The sequence below is a fragment of the Delphinus delphis genome, chromosome 7 (assembly GCF_949987515.2).
Source record: "Delphinus delphis chromosome 7, mDelDel1.2, whole genome shotgun sequence".
NCBI lineage: Eukaryota > Metazoa > Chordata > Mammalia > Artiodactyla > Delphinidae > Delphinus > Delphinus delphis.
The window spans coordinates 94,235,719-94,251,067 of NC_082689.1; the positions used below are offsets into that span (position 1 = coordinate 94,235,719).

Consider the following 15,349-nt stretch of genomic DNA (forward strand, 5'->3'; position numbering starts at 1 on the left):
AAAATTTAAAAACAAGTCCCTACATAGACTGTGGAGATGATGCTGTTTACAGTATGAGAGCTGAAACAGGAAGGCAGAATATCAGATTGTTTAACCTCAGCTATGTGCCTGGAGACTCAAATTTCCCTCTGCTCTGGCATGTCCGCAAATGACTACAAAAGTGCTGCAAGTACAGTTGGCCCTCTGTAACCACGGGTTCAACCAACAGTGTATCGAAAACTACAAAAAAAAAATTCCAGAAAGTTCCAAAGAGCAAAAGTTGAATTTGCTTGCAACTATTTACATAGTATTTACATTGTATTAGGTATTATTAGTAATCTAGAGATGATTTATTTATTTTTATTTATTTTAAAAGTATTTTATTTATTTATTTATTTGGCTGCACCAAGTCTAGCTGTGGCATGTGGGATCTAGTTCCCTGACCAGAGATGGAATCTGGGTCCCCTGCATTGGAGGCTCGGAGTCTTAGGGAAGACTCCAGGGACCACCAGGGAAGTCCCATAGAGATGATTTCAAGTATACAGAAGGATGTGTGTAGGTTACACGCAAACACTGCACCATTTTATAAAAGGGATGTGAGCATCCGTAGAATTTGGTATCTGCCGGGGTGTCCTTGAACCAATCCCCCATGACTCCTGAAGGGCAGCTGTATTGCTTTGGGGGTTACAAATACATTTTAGTGAATAGGCAAATTTGCAAATTCAGAATCCTCCAATAATGAGGATCAACTGTCTTTTGTTTGACCAGAATGGTGACACAAAGAAGAAAACTTTGAGAGGGAATGATTGGGATTACAGAAGTGTCCTCTGAAGCTTGCCCCATTTCCACCCCACCCCCCCACCCCCGCCCTGCCCTGCTTCCAGCTGTTTACAGCTGACTGCTTCACACATTTACTCTACCTACCAGCCAGTAGAGGAACATGAGTCCGGAACTCCTGGTGTGGTTTGCCTCTTCTGTCAAGGCAGGTCTGAGAAACCATCCTCGGTGTGATATTTATCCAAGTGGAATGGGATAAATGAGTATCAAGGGCAGACTTAGAGGGACAGAAACACGGACTTGGCCGAGGGAGGAGAGGGCAGAGATGTTCTAGTGACTAGCCAGGTTGGGGTTGGCATTGTGGCCCCCCAGTTCCAAGCACCTCAGTTCTCTCAAGGAGCCCACAAGACACCATGGGAGGTACTGCCTGCCTCCCCGTGCCCATCCCCTCCTCTGCATGCCATTAGGTAGGGCCTGGGCCAGCCCACCCTCCTGTTCTGCCCTAAGGGCATTTCTCTGCAGTTTCAGGTGGGTGGTCTCTCCCTGGGCCATCAGGACTGGGAGAGGGTGGTGAGTCAGACAAGTTCCCATCATCTATTCACAGCACGTGAGGAGTGAGTTTTCCAAGGACCTGAAGTGTATGCATTGAGCACACAAATTAAAATTTCTAGCCATCTGGGGGGAAATTTTTTGGATAAATATTTTGCTTCACCACCAGGTAAAATGATGATACTGAACATAAAATAGTATGGCATCACCCTTACTACCCTATAGTTTTGCACTGAAGTGACTTCCTTCAGGCTCAGAGACTACACTGAACACCTCCCAGCTGTCTTCCTTGTGTTTATCTTTTGTTGGATTTTGAGATCATTTAGCTGGTCAGTAGTTAACTTGGCTGCTATCAGCATCCTCATGGAGTCCAGAAAACGCTCAGGGACAGACTTAGCAGGGTAGAGCTGTGCTGTTTAATTCTACAAAAGCAGAAAAAATTGTCTGGAAACCCCAGAGTAGATACTGCAGTGTGTCTGCTTGCTGACTCCTGAGTTACAGAGTTCTGCAGGATTAGCACTGTAGTGGGTCCCCTTGACTTAGTCTGTTCTATGTCTTAGGATCTTCAAGGCCGAGACAAAGACCTGTTACTCCTGCAACTTTGCCCAGTCCTGGCCTCCCACTAGCAAACCTGCTCACTTTCGCCACGCTGTGGTCTTTCTAACTTTCTGGTCCAGCTGTTGAAGTTGCTGCTGCTGGCCAGAGAGATGAGTCGTTGCCGTGTGCAGCTGGTAAACCGTCTCCCAGAATTAGGTTCACTGATGGAGAAATTGGGTTGATAGGAAATCTCAACGGGTGGGAGGTTTCAGGCGTGGCAGACTTTTCCCCTGAGGAGCTAGAGAAAGGAAGTAGCAGGAAAGTAACTTCAGAATGCTTGAACTATCTGAAGGGGTTCCAAGAACCCTTGAGAGGCTGCTTGCAAGAAAGTACGTTTTCTAGCTGTTCCATAATCAGTATAACAAAGACAAAAGGATTTTTGTTCGTTTGTTTTTCTGGTCTAGAACAAATGTTGAAATTTTACCATGAATTAACTTCCTGACACAAACAAGGTCCAAATGGGAAGAAAGTTTCCTCCCTACCTCTGGGGATGGCACAAGTGCCCACTCCCCCGCCCCTTGTCACCCAGGCCAGAAGCCAGGGATGCACAGCAGACGTGTCCTTTTCCCTAAATCCCCACAACAAATCTGTTATGAAGTTCCATCACCCCATCCCACCAGTATCCTGAGTATGTCAGTCCTCCCCACTGCCTCATTCCCGGTCTGGTTTCTGACGTTCCATCCTCCACACTATCACCAGAGAGAATTTCCTAAAAGGCCAGTAGTGTCATGTGCCCCCTTGCACATCATCAACAAGAAAAGCCCAGTTTCATCAGCCTGGCAGGTGCAGCTCTTCTTGATTTTGCTGGCAAAGTATGTGCTTGTCGTCAGCTCCAGAGGTTTTCGCCAGACTCCCCAGCTTGCCTGGTAGTTCCCACCCAGAAGGCAGAGCCAGAAGCGTGCTGAATCCCAGATGTCCACCTGCTAACTCTGTAACCCCAGGCGAGTTAATATTTCTGAGACTCACTTTTCCCATCTGTAAAATGGGGAGAGTTATACCTAGCTTCAAAACTCACCAGTAATACTGGCATTGGAATCAGGGGAAGTGTGAAGAAGTGACTTAACATTTTACACATTTTAAATTGTTGGCTTCTCTAGTAAGCCATTACTTTTGCCAGTAAAAATATTCAAGGGATGAAAAAATAATCTGGTAGAGTTTGCATAGTGCGGTGATTATGAGCACAGACTTTGCAGCCTGACTGCCTGGTTTAAGTCGCTGTGTGACTGTGGGCGATTTACTTAACCTCTCTGTGCTTACTCTGCTGATTTGTAAAATAAAGTAACTAGAGTACTTACCTTTCAGTGTCGTTGTAATCATTAAATGAGTAACATACGTGAACTATATGGAATAGTGCCAGCACATTAGAAGTGCTGCATAGGAGTTTGCTGGTATTAGTAATAGATGGTGAAACACAGTAAATGAACCATACCTGTCTGGTGTCTTCTGCTCTCCCCACATATTTCCTAGGGTTGCTGTGAGGATTCAATGAGGTGATATATGAATGACACCTGGTTCGTGTTGAGCACTTAGTGCCTGCTGAATATATATGAATTCTCCCTCCTGATTTCCTTGCCTTTCAAGTTGAAGGACTTTTCCTTTGCGTTTTTTTGGCCGCGAGGCATGTGGGACCTCGGTTCCCTGACCAGGGATCAAACCCTTGCCCCCTGCAGTGGAAGTGTGGAGTCTTAACCACTGGACTGCCAGGGACCAGAGTCCCAGAGGACTTTTCCTTTGGAAAGGCGTTCCTGACCCCTAGGCTGTCTGGGCGGCCCTCACATTTTTCTATTTTAGGACACTTTTCACATGGCCATGTCACTGCTGGTTTACTTCTCTGTTCTTCACCAGACTCTAAGAACTTTACAGGTAAAATTGTCTTAATTTATCCTAGCATTTCTAGCCCTCAGCATAGTACCCAGCAAAGAGTAGGAGCTCAATATACATTTGCTGTACTTTTTCATGAATCAATGTGATGTTCACCTTCACACAGTTTATAATGTGTCTAGGGTGAAAAGATACAAACATCTGAAAGGTTAATCCCATCATCAAATGTAAAGATCTATTTGGGGCATATGATGGGCACCAGAGGCAGCAGGGGGCAGTGACTCAAGACCTGGGAAAGGGTCAGAAGACTCGGCTGGAGTGTCCAGGATGTTGCTGAGCATGCTGGGAGACTGGGACAGTTACCTAACCTCTGTCAGAGGAGGTCCGCGTGGCTGGAAAAGGTGACGAAAATGCCAGGCTCCATGCAAATGCTTCATAAACAGACTGGTGATTAAGTACCAGACTTGGGGTAGCTTGTCAATAGTATTTGAGCCAAGCTTTGAGGGGATGGACTGAAATTAGGCACATGGAGGGGAGGCTGGAATATTTCAGGTAGGGTAATAGCTTGAGAAGAAAACGTTTAAAGGAAATGAAGAGACAGACGTGAAAGAGTCACATATCTTCATTGTCCACAAAGAGGAATTAAAAGAAAATGCTCCTTGGCTTGTGAATGCTGGCATTTTATTTATTATTATTATTATTTTTTTTTTTTTTTTGCGGTATGCGGGCCTCTCACTGTCGTGGCCTCTCCCTTTGTGGAGCACAGGCTCCGGACGCGCAGGCTCAGCGGCCATGGCTCACGGGCCCAGCCGCTCCACGGCATGTGAGATCCTCCCGGACCGGGGCACGAACCCGTGTCCCCTGCATCTCAACCACTGCGCCACCAGGGAAGCCCAATGCTGGCATTTTATTTCATCTGTCAGCTTCGAAGGAAAGCAGGAAAAACACGAACTGGACACTATGAAAGAAAAGCAGGGGGACGGAGGGGTCTGCTCAAACCTGGAGAAAACTGAGACTCTACATTAATTTCATACACTATTGCATTTAAAAGAAACCGAAAGCAGTATGTATGAAGATAGTTAAGCTCATAACCAAATGTTTTTATTGCTTTGAAGTTTAATTTAGTTGTTTAAATGAATTTTAATCTTCTAAATCCACAACTCAGTTAAAAGGTCTTTTAAAAAATAAAACCCTGGCGGATATATGTATATGTATAACTGATTCACTTTGTTATAAAGCAGAAACTAACACACCATTGTAAAGCAGTTATACTCCAATAAAGATGTTAAAAAAAGTAAATAAATAAATAAAACCCTGGCATCTACTTGTTTTGTATTCAGCTTTTTTTAACACATTGCTCCTTTATTTCTATATAATCATAAAATATTCAATTATGACCAATAAAAATGACAAATTCTTTTTTTTTTAAGTGAAGTATAATTGACTTACAATATAATTGACTTACAATACTATATCAGCTTCAGGTGTACAACATACTGATTCGATATTTTTATACATTACAAAATGATCACCAAGATAAGTCTAGTTACCATATGTCAGTATACAAAGTTATTAAAATATTATTGACTGTATGCATGCTGAACATTACATCCCAATGACTTATTTATCTTATTTCTTTTTAATTGGAGTATAATTGCTTTACAATGGTGTGTTAGTTTCTGCTTTATAACAAAGTGAATCAGTTATACATATACATATGTTCCCATATCTCTTCCCTCTTGCGTCTCCCTCCCTCCCACCCTCCCTATCCGACCCCTCCAGGCAGTCACAAAGCACCGAGCTGATCTCCCTGTGCTATGCAGCTGCTTCCTGCTAGCTATCTACCTTACGTTTGGTAGTGTATATATGTCCATGCCTCTCTCTTGCTTTGTCACAGCATACCCTTCCCCCTCCCCATATCCTCAAGTCCATTCTCTAGTAGGTCTGTGTCTTTATTCTTGCCTTACCCCTAGGTTCTTCATGATATGTTTTTTTCTTAAATTTCATATATATGTGTTAGCATATGGTATTTGTCTTTCTCTTTCTGACTTACTTCACTCTGTATGACAGACTCTAGGTCTATCCACCTCATTACAAATAGCTCAATTTCGTTTCTTTTTATGGCTGAGTAATATTCCATTGTATATATGTGCCACATCTTCTTTATCATTCATTCGATGATGGGCACATAGATTGTTTCCATCTCCAGGCTATTGTAAATAGAGCTGCAGTGAACATTTTGGTACATGATTCTTTTTGAATTATGGTTTTCTCAGGGTATATGCCCAGTAGTGGGATTGCTGGGTCATTTGGTAGTTCTATTTGTAGTTTTTTAAGGAACCGCCATACTGTTCTCCACAGTGGCTATATCAAGTTACATTCCCACCAACAGTACAAGAGGGTTCCCTTTTCTCCACACCCTCTCCAGCATTTATTGTTTCTAGATTTTTTGATGATGGCCATTCTGACTGGTGTGAGATGATATCTCATTGTAGTTTTGATTTGCCTTTCTCTAATGATTAATGATGTTGAGCATTCTTTCATGTGTTTGTTGGCAGTCTGCATATCTTCTTTGGAGAAATGTCTATTTAGGTCTTCTGACCATTTTTTGGATTGGGTTGTCTGTTTTTTCAATATTGAGCTGCATGAGCTACTTGTAAATTTTGGAGATTAATCCTTTATCAGTTGCTTCATTTGCAAATATTTTCTTCCATTCTGAGGGTTGTCTTTTGGTCTTGTTTATGGTTTCCTTTGCTGTGCAAAAGCTTTGAAGTTTCATTAAGTCCCATTTGTTTATTTTTGTTTTTATTTCCATTTCTCTAGGAGGTGGGTCAGAAAGGATCTTATGTGTGATTTATGTCATAGAGTGTTCTGCCTATGTTTTCCTCTAAGAGTTTGAGAGTTTCTGGCCTTACATTTACGTCTTCAATCCATTTTGAGCTTATTTTTGTGTATGGTGTTAGGGAGTGATCTAATCTCATACTTTTACATGTACCTGTCCAGCTTTCCCAGCACCACTTATTGAAGAGGCTGTCCTTTCTCCACTATACATTCCTGCCTCCTTTATCAAAGATAAGGTGACCATATGTGCGTGGGTTTATCTCTGGGCTTTCTATCCTGTTCCATTGATCTATCTGTTTTTGTGCCAGTACCATACTGTCTTGATTACTGTAGCTTTGTAGTATAGTCTGAAGTTACGGAGCCTGATTCCTCCAACTCCGTTTTTCGTTCTCAAGATTGCTTTGGCTATTCGGGGTCTTTTGTGCTTCCATACAAATTGTGAAATCTTTTGTTCTAGTTCTGTGAAAAATGCCAGTGGTAGTTTGATAGGGATTGCATTGAATCTGTAGATTGCTTTGGGTAGCAGAGTCATTTTCACAATGTTGATTCTTCCAATCCAAGAACATGGTATATCTCTCCATCTATTTGTATCATCTTTAATTTCTTTCATCAGTGTCTTATAATTTTCTGCATACAGGTCTTTTGTCTCCTTAGGTAGGTTTATTCCTAGATAGTTTACTCTTTTTTTGGCAATGGTAAATGGGAGTGTTCTTGATTTCACTTTCAGATTTTTCATTATTAGTGTATAGGAATGCCAGAGATTTCTGTGCATTAATTTTGTATCCTGTTACTTTACCAAATTCATTGATTAGCTCTAGTAGTTTTCTGGTAGCATCTTTAGGATTCTCTATGTGTAGTATCATGTCATCTGCAAACAGTGACAGCTTGAATTCTTCTTTTCCGATTTGGATTCCTTTTACTTCCTTTTCTTCTCTGATTGCCATGGCTAAAACTTCCAAAACTATGTTGAATAAGAGTGGTGAGAGTGGGCAACCTTGTCTTGTTCCTGATCTTAGTGGAAATGCTTTCAGTTTTTCACCATTGAGGATGATGTTGGCTGTGGGTTTGTCATATATGGCCTTTATTATGTTGAGGAAAGTTCCCTCTATGCCTACTTTCTGCAGGGTTTTTATCATAAATGGGTGTTGAATTTTCTCAAAAGCTTTCTCTGCATCGATTGAGATTATCATATGGTTTTTCTCCTTCAATTTGTTAATATGGTGTATCACATTGATTTATTTGCATATGTTGAAGAATCCTTGCATTCCTGGAATAAACCCCACATGGACATGGTGTATGATCCGTTTAATGTACTGTTGGATTCTGTTTGCTAGTATTTTGTTGAGGATTTTTGCATCTATGTTCATCAGTGATATTGGCCTGTAGTTTTCTTTCTTTGTGACATCCTTGTCTGGTTTTGGTATCAGGGTGATGGTGGCTTCATAGAATGAGTTTGGGAGTGTTCCTCCCTCTGCTATATTTTGGAAGAGTTTGAGAAGGATAGGTGTTAGCTCTTCTCTAAATGTTTGATAGAATTCGCCTGTGAAGCCTTCTGGTCCTGGGCTTTTTTTTGTTGGAAGATTTTTAATCACAGTTTCAATTTCAGTGCTTGTGATTGGTCTGTTCCTATTTTCTATTTCTTCCTGATTCAGTCTTTGCAGGTTGTGCATTTCTAGGAATTTGTCCATTTCTTCCAGGTTGTCCATTTTATTGGCATAGAGTTGCTTGTAGTAATCTCTCATGATCTTTTGTATTTCTGCAGTGTCAGTTGTTACTTCTCCTTTTTCATTTCTAATTCTATTGATTTGAGTCTTCTCCTTTTTTTTCTTGATGAGTCTGGCTAATGGTTTATCAATTTTGTTTATCTTCTCAAAGAACCAGCTTTTAGTTTTATTGATCTTTGCTATCGTTTCCTTCATTTCTTTTTCATTTATTTCTGAGCTGATTTTTATTTCTTTCCTTCTGCTAACTTTGGGTTTTTTGTTCATCTTTCTCTAATTGCTTTAGGTGCAAGTTAGGTTGTTTATTCGAGATGTTTCCTGTTTCTTAAGGTAGGGTTGTATTGCTATAAACTTCCCTCTTAGAACTGTTTTTGGTGCATCCCATAGATTTTGGGTCGTCATGTATCCATTGTCATTTGTTTCTAGGTATTTTTTGATTTCCTCTTTGATTTCTTTAGTGATCACTTCATTATTAAGTAGTGTATTGTTTAGCCTCCATGTGTTTGTATTTTTTACAGATCTTTTCCTGTAATTGATATCTAGTCTCATAGCATTGTGGTCAGAACAGATACTTGATACAATTTCAATTTTCTTAAATTTACCAAGGCTTGATTTGTGACTCAAGATATGATCTATCCTGGAGAATGTTCCATGAGCACTTGAGAAAAATGTGTATTCTGTTGTTTTTGGATGGAATGTCCTATAAATATCAATTAAGTCCATCTTGTTTAATGTATCATTTAAAGCTTGTGCTTCCTTATTTATTTTCATTTTGGATGATCTGTCCATTGGTGAAAGTGAGGTGTTAAAGTCCCCTACTATGAATGTGTTACTGTCGATTTCCCCTTTTATGGCTGTTAGTATTTGCCTTATGTCTTGAGGTGCTCCTATGTTGGGTGCATAAATATTTACAATTGTTATATCTTCTTCTTGGATCAATCCCTTGATCATTATGTAGTGTCCTTCTTTGTCTCTTCTAATAGTCTGTATCTTAAAGTCTATTTTTTCTGATATGAGAATTGCTACTCCAGCTTTCTTTTGGTTTCCATTTGCATGGAATATCTTTTTCCATCCCCTCACTTTCAGTCTGCATGTGTCTCTAGGTCTGAAGTGGGTCTCTTGTAGACAGCAAATATATGGGTCTTGTTTTTGTATCCATTCAGCCAATATGTGTCTTTTGGTGGGAGCATTTAGTCCATTTACATTTAAGGTAATTATCAATATGTATGTTCCTATTCCCATTTTCTTAATTGTTTTGGGTTCGTTATTGTAGGTCTTTTCCTTCTCTTGTGTTTCTTGCCTAGAGAATTTCCATTAGCAGTTGTTGTAAAGCTGGTTTGGTGGTGCTGAACTCTCTCAGCTTTTGCTTGTCTGTAAAGGTTTTAATTTCTCCAGCCAATCTGAATGAGATCCTTGCTGGGTAGAATAATCTTGATTTCAGGTTTTTCTCCTTCATCACTTTAAATATGTCCTGCCAGTCCCTTCTGGCTTGCAGAGTTTCTGCTGAAAGATCAGCTGTTAACCTTTTGGGGATTCCCTTGTGTGTTTTTTGTTGTTTTCCCCTTGCTGCTTTTAATATGTTTTCTTTGTATTTAATTTTTGGTAGTTTGATTAATATGTGTCATGGTGTATTTCTCCTTGGATTTATCCTGTATGGGACTCTCTGTGCTTCCTGGACTTGATTAACTATTTCCTTTCCCATATTAGGGAAGTTTTCAACTATAATCTCTTCAAATATTTTCTCAGTCGCTTTCTTTTTCTCTTCTTTCTCTGGAACCCCTATAATTCGAATGTTGGTGCGTTTAATGTTGTTCCAGAGGTCTCTGAGACTGTCCTCAGTTCTTTTTATTCTTTATTCTCCTCTGCAGTAGTTATTTCCACTATTTTATCTTCCAGGTCACTTATGCGTTCTTCTTCCTCAGTTATTCTGCTGCTCCTGAGTTTGCTGGGAGAGATTTCCCTTTCTCTTCTTTGTTCTCACAGCTCCCGGGGCTCAGCTTTGGATTTGGCCCTGCCTCTGCGTGTAGGTTGCCGTAGGGCGTCTCTTCTTCGCTCAGACAGGACAGGGTTAAAGGAGCCGCTGATTCGGGGCTCTGGCTCACTCAGGCTGGGCGGAGGGCGGGGCACGGAATGCGGGGTGAGCCTGCGGCGGCAGAGGCCGGCATGACGTTGCACCAGCCTGAGGCGCGCCGTGCGTTCTCCCGGGGAAGTTTTCCCTGGATCCCGGGACCCTGGCAGTGGCGGGCTGCACAGGCTCCCCGGAAGAGGGGTGTGGAGAGTGACCTGTGCTCGCACACAGGCCCCTTGGTGGCGGTAGCAGCGGCCTTAGCGTCTCATGCCCGTTTCTGGGGTCCAACCTTTTAGCCACGGCTCGCGCCCGTCTCTGGAGCTCCTTTAAGCAGCGCTCTTAATCCCCTCTCCTCGCACACCAAGAAAGAAAGAGGGAAGAAAAAGTCTCTTGCCTCTTCGGCAGGTCCAGACTTTTCCCCGGACACCCTCCCGGCTAGCCGTGGCACACTAACCCCCTGCAGGCTGTGTTCACGCCACCAACCCCAGCCCTCTCCCTGCGCTCCGACCGAAGCCCGAGCCTCAGCTCCCAGCCCCGCCCGCCCCGGCGGGTGAGCAGACAAGCCTCTCGGGCTGGTGAGTGCTGGTCGGTACCGGTCCTCTGTGCGGGAATGTCTCCGCTTTGCCCTCCGCACCCCTGTTGCTGCGCTCTCCTCCGCGGCTCCGAAGCTTTCCACTCCGCCACCTGCAGTCTCAGCCCGCGAAGGGGCTTCTAGTGTGTGGAAACCTTTCCTCCTTCACAGCTCCGTCCCACTGGTGCAGGTCCCGTCCCTATCCTTTTGTCTCGTTTATTCTTTTTTCTTTTGCCCTACTCAGGTACGTGGGGCGTTTCTTGCCTTTTGGGAGGTCTGAGGTCTTCTTTCAGTGTTCAGTAGGTGTTCTGTAGGAGTTGTTCCACGTGTAGATGTATTTCTGGTGTATCTGTGGGGAGGAAGGTGATCTCCGCGTCTTACTCTTCCGCCATCTTCTCTCAGCTTTTTTTAAAAAAAATTATTTTTGGCTCTGTTGGGTCTTAGTTGCAGTACATGGGATCTTCCTTGAGGCACGTGGGATCTTTCATTGTGGTGCACGGACTCTTCGTTGTGGTGTGCAGACTTCTCTCTAGTTGTGGCTTGCGGGTTTTCTCTTCTCTAGTTGTGGCACACAGGCTCCAGAGGGCATGGGCTCTGTAGTTTGCGGCATGCGGGCACTAGTTGAGGCTGCGTGGGCCCAGTATTTGTGGTGTGCGGGCTTAGTTGCCCTGTAGTATGTGGGATCTTTGTTCCCTGTCCAGGAATCAAACCTGAGTCCCCTGCATTGCAAGGCAGACTCTTTACCACTGGACCACCAGGGAAGTCCCTGTATTCAGCTTTGAAGAACCAGGCGTGACATACAAACACTCCTTTTATTACTGCTTAATTGTATTTTCTAACTTCGTTTACAATGTGGTATTACTTGAGGAACTTTAAAAGTTCTAAAATAAAAAAAGAAGTGAGTTAGAATAACCTCTGAACTTTTTGAGCTCATAATCTCCCTTTTCTGGCTCATTTGTCATCTACATAGCAATAGCCTAAGAGACAATAATAGAAGGGAATCATGATTGTTTATTTTTGTTTTTATTCGTGTTACTCTAGGAGGTGGATCCAAAAATATATTGCTGCAATTTATGTCAAAGTGTGTTCTGCCTGTGTTTTGCTCCAAGAGTTTTATAGTATCCAGCCTTACATTTAGGTCTTTAACCCATTTTGAGGCCTTAAATGACACATTAGAGCAGATGGACTTAATTGATATTTATAGAATATTCCATATGAAAGTAGCAGAATACACATTCTTCTCAAGTGCACATGGAACATTCTCCAGGATGGATCACATGCTGGACCACAAAAATAGCCTCAGGAAATTTAAGCAAATTAAAATCATATCAAGCATCTCTTCTGATCACAATGCTGTGAGATTAGAAATCAACTACAAGAAAGAAAAAAAACCCTGCAGGTCCTTTAGCATCTATTTATGTGTACTTTTGCACCTTATCTACATTTCTGAGATGCTTAGACTTGCATAGTAACAGTAAAGTTGGAAACCATCTCTTCTTTGGCTAACCTTTGGCTATTGCCAGTGACTGAGTGACACATCCTGTTATTAATGGATGTTGTCCTCTGGTGGAAAATCATGGGTCCACACACAACTGGGGCAGCTACCTGGGCACAGTGCAGTTTTCAAACCACTCTATCAGTAATGCAAGAGAGATGACCCTTCCCCCATCCTGCCCCCGTTTTAAGCTGTTTTGTCAAACCTGGTGATGGTAGAAAGAAAAATGGTCTCCCTAAAGATGTCCATGTCCTGTGAATAAGTTACTACATGGCAAACGGGACTTTGCCGATATCATTAAATTAAGGATATTGCGATAGTGAGTTACCCTGGCTTATCAAGGCAGGCCCAGTGTAATCTCAAAGGTCTTTGTTAAAAGGGAGGCAGGAGGGTCAGAGTTGGAGGAGAGGGCAATGTGAAGATGGAAGCAGGGAGAGAGAGAGTTCAAGATGCTATGCCACTGGCTCTGAAGATGGAGGAAGGGGCCATGAATGCTGGTGGCTTGTAAAAGCTGGAAAAGGCAAGGAAACAGGTTCTCCCCTAGAATGTCCAGAAGGACCTCAGGCCTGGTGATACCTTGATTTTAGCCCAGTGAGAACCATCTTGGATTCCCGACCTCCAGAACTGTAAGAAGAGAAATTTGTGTTGTTTTAAGCTGCCAGATTGATGGTAATCTGTTATAGCAGGGATAGGAAACTGATGTGCTGGTCTTGAGAAAAGGAAGATCACCCATGGGCAGGCACTAATCACCCAGGAATAGTGTGAACTGGAATCTTCAGAGTCATTACACTATGAATATACATGTGAAAGAAGGGCAATATTACTCTCTGTGGACCAACAGGGGAGTCAACCAAGGTGGCATCCTTGCAAAAGCACTGCTACTTGGCTGATAAGAACACACACTATTATCCTGGGAAGGGGGAACCTGTTTTTAAAGAAACACCTGTTTTCCCTTAGACAATAGATATGATACACGTGCACTGTAGTCAACTTGAAAAATATAGAAAAATAGAATGAAAATTATCCATAACTCAACTCAGAAAACCACTATTTTAGCATTTTTCTTTTAACAAGTTTTACATTTCTTAATATAGAGTATAAGCAAGCTTGAATGCTTTTTTATTTAATATTTTAAGCATTCCCCACATCACTATAAATCCTCTGAAAATGTTGCCTTTAATGATGATGCCATACTCAACTAGTTTTCATATTCTAAATTGACTTAACTATTACTCTGTTATTGAGCACTTAAGCTGTTGGGGGTTTCCAGTACAATGAATAACAGTGCAGTGAATATTTCTATGTAATAATCTTTGTCTGAATTTTGGATTATTTCCTTAAGATGAATATCCAAAGGTGGAATAACTGGTTTAGAGGCTGTGGGTAATTTCAAGGTCTATGAAATTTATTGAAAACTTATTTTTCCATTAGGTGTGTACTGTTTTCCTCTTACTAGTAGTTTATATAGGCTAAGAAGTGTGCATACAGTAATCTTAGATCAGCAGCTTTCAAATATATTTTATTGGCTCACCCTGAGAAACACTGTGTATCGTAACCCAACACACACACACACACACACACACAGAAACAAATCTTTCTCTTTCCCCATAAGCTGCACTACGACTATGATGTTATGTTTTCTGTTATCTTCTAATTTTTTTAATGCTGGTTTTGATTCATAAGGTGATTTCAGGGCCTGTGCATGGGCCATGACCCAGTTTGAAAAACACTGCTTTAGATCTTGGTGGTGGATCCAGCTGAGTTTAATTCATATTTGCATCTAGGAGGATTATAGGAACTACGCCTCCTAAAAATATCTCAAACCTCAAGTTTCCTGCCATTTCAAGAAACATGCTTATGTGATGAAGTGATCATGGCACTAGATTAAAAACAATATCTGTATTGAACAGCTGACCAAGCTTTGAAAAGCCTGAATTTAGCTCTGCCTCAAAACCTAAATGTCACCCGCATTAGTTCTGTATTATAGATGTTTGTTAACTCACGAAATTCTCACAGGTACACACCTTGTGATTTCTATGCATTTAATAATGGAAGGTGAAGTGGCAACAACAGATCCTTAAAATTTTGAATCCTGTGAGATTTTGATGTAAGTTGCACCTTTGGTGCTATCAACACTTTTGTGTATCTGTGAGTTCTTCTAGCTAGGCTTTAAAAAAAGATTTCCATTTCCCAGTTAACATCTGGGCAAGGCGAATGAACAAGTAGTGGGCTTTTAAAAATAGAGAAAAGGACATAGAAAGTAACCATCTCTATTTTTAAACAGGTGTTAGATTAATTTTCTGGATTCAGGTCTAAGAGAAATTCCTTCTTGTGTGTTAAATGCTACCACGGTGATGAAATTTTTAAAAAGTCTACCAGCAAATATATCTAAAATATACTGTAGGCCATTCAGCTCTATAATTTATGAGAGATTAAAATGCCAAACATTTCATGAAACGTATTGTATTTCTGATTGCTATTTTTTCTCTTTTTTTTTCAGCTGGCAAGTACATAGAGAGCCCTAGAAGAAAGACAATGATGAAACAGTTGAATGTTACAGATGGTGAAAAGGTGCCTCAAAAATTTTCTCATCTTTTGTTTTATATTCAGTTTTCCTTTAAAAAATTCCAAGCACTTCACAGACATTGTCCTCATTAATTTTCACAGTCCTTTAGTGTCAGAAACAGACAAAACAATCTTATATCCACTGAATAGACAGATTTAGGGGGAAAGAAGGGCTATGGCCAAAGGAACTGCCCAGATTCAGAAGTCTGGATAAAAAGCTGACGTTTGTTATTCTAAATCACCATCTCACATGTGACCCTGCCTTCAATCACAAGTCCCTCAAGAGTTTGAGATCCTGAGACCAGAGTCTGAGAGGGCATCACTCGATGCCAGGAGCTGTTCCAAATGCTTCCCAGATCAAACCC

The 15,349-nt window shown here is 41.6% G+C and overlaps 1 long non-coding RNA gene across 2 annotated transcripts in view; it reads left to right on the forward strand.

Annotated features, from left to right (window-relative positions):
* The window catches only part of LOC132428676 (uncharacterized), a 70,447-nt gene that overhangs the window by 37,170 nt on the left and 17,928 nt on the right, over positions 1-15,349 (forward strand). For both annotated transcript variants that reach the window (XR_009520177.1, XR_009520178.1), the window contains exon 2: positions 14,920-14,990. This is a non-coding gene — a long non-coding RNA (uncharacterized lncRNA). The remainder of the gene's footprint in view (positions 1-14,919; positions 14,991-15,349) is intronic.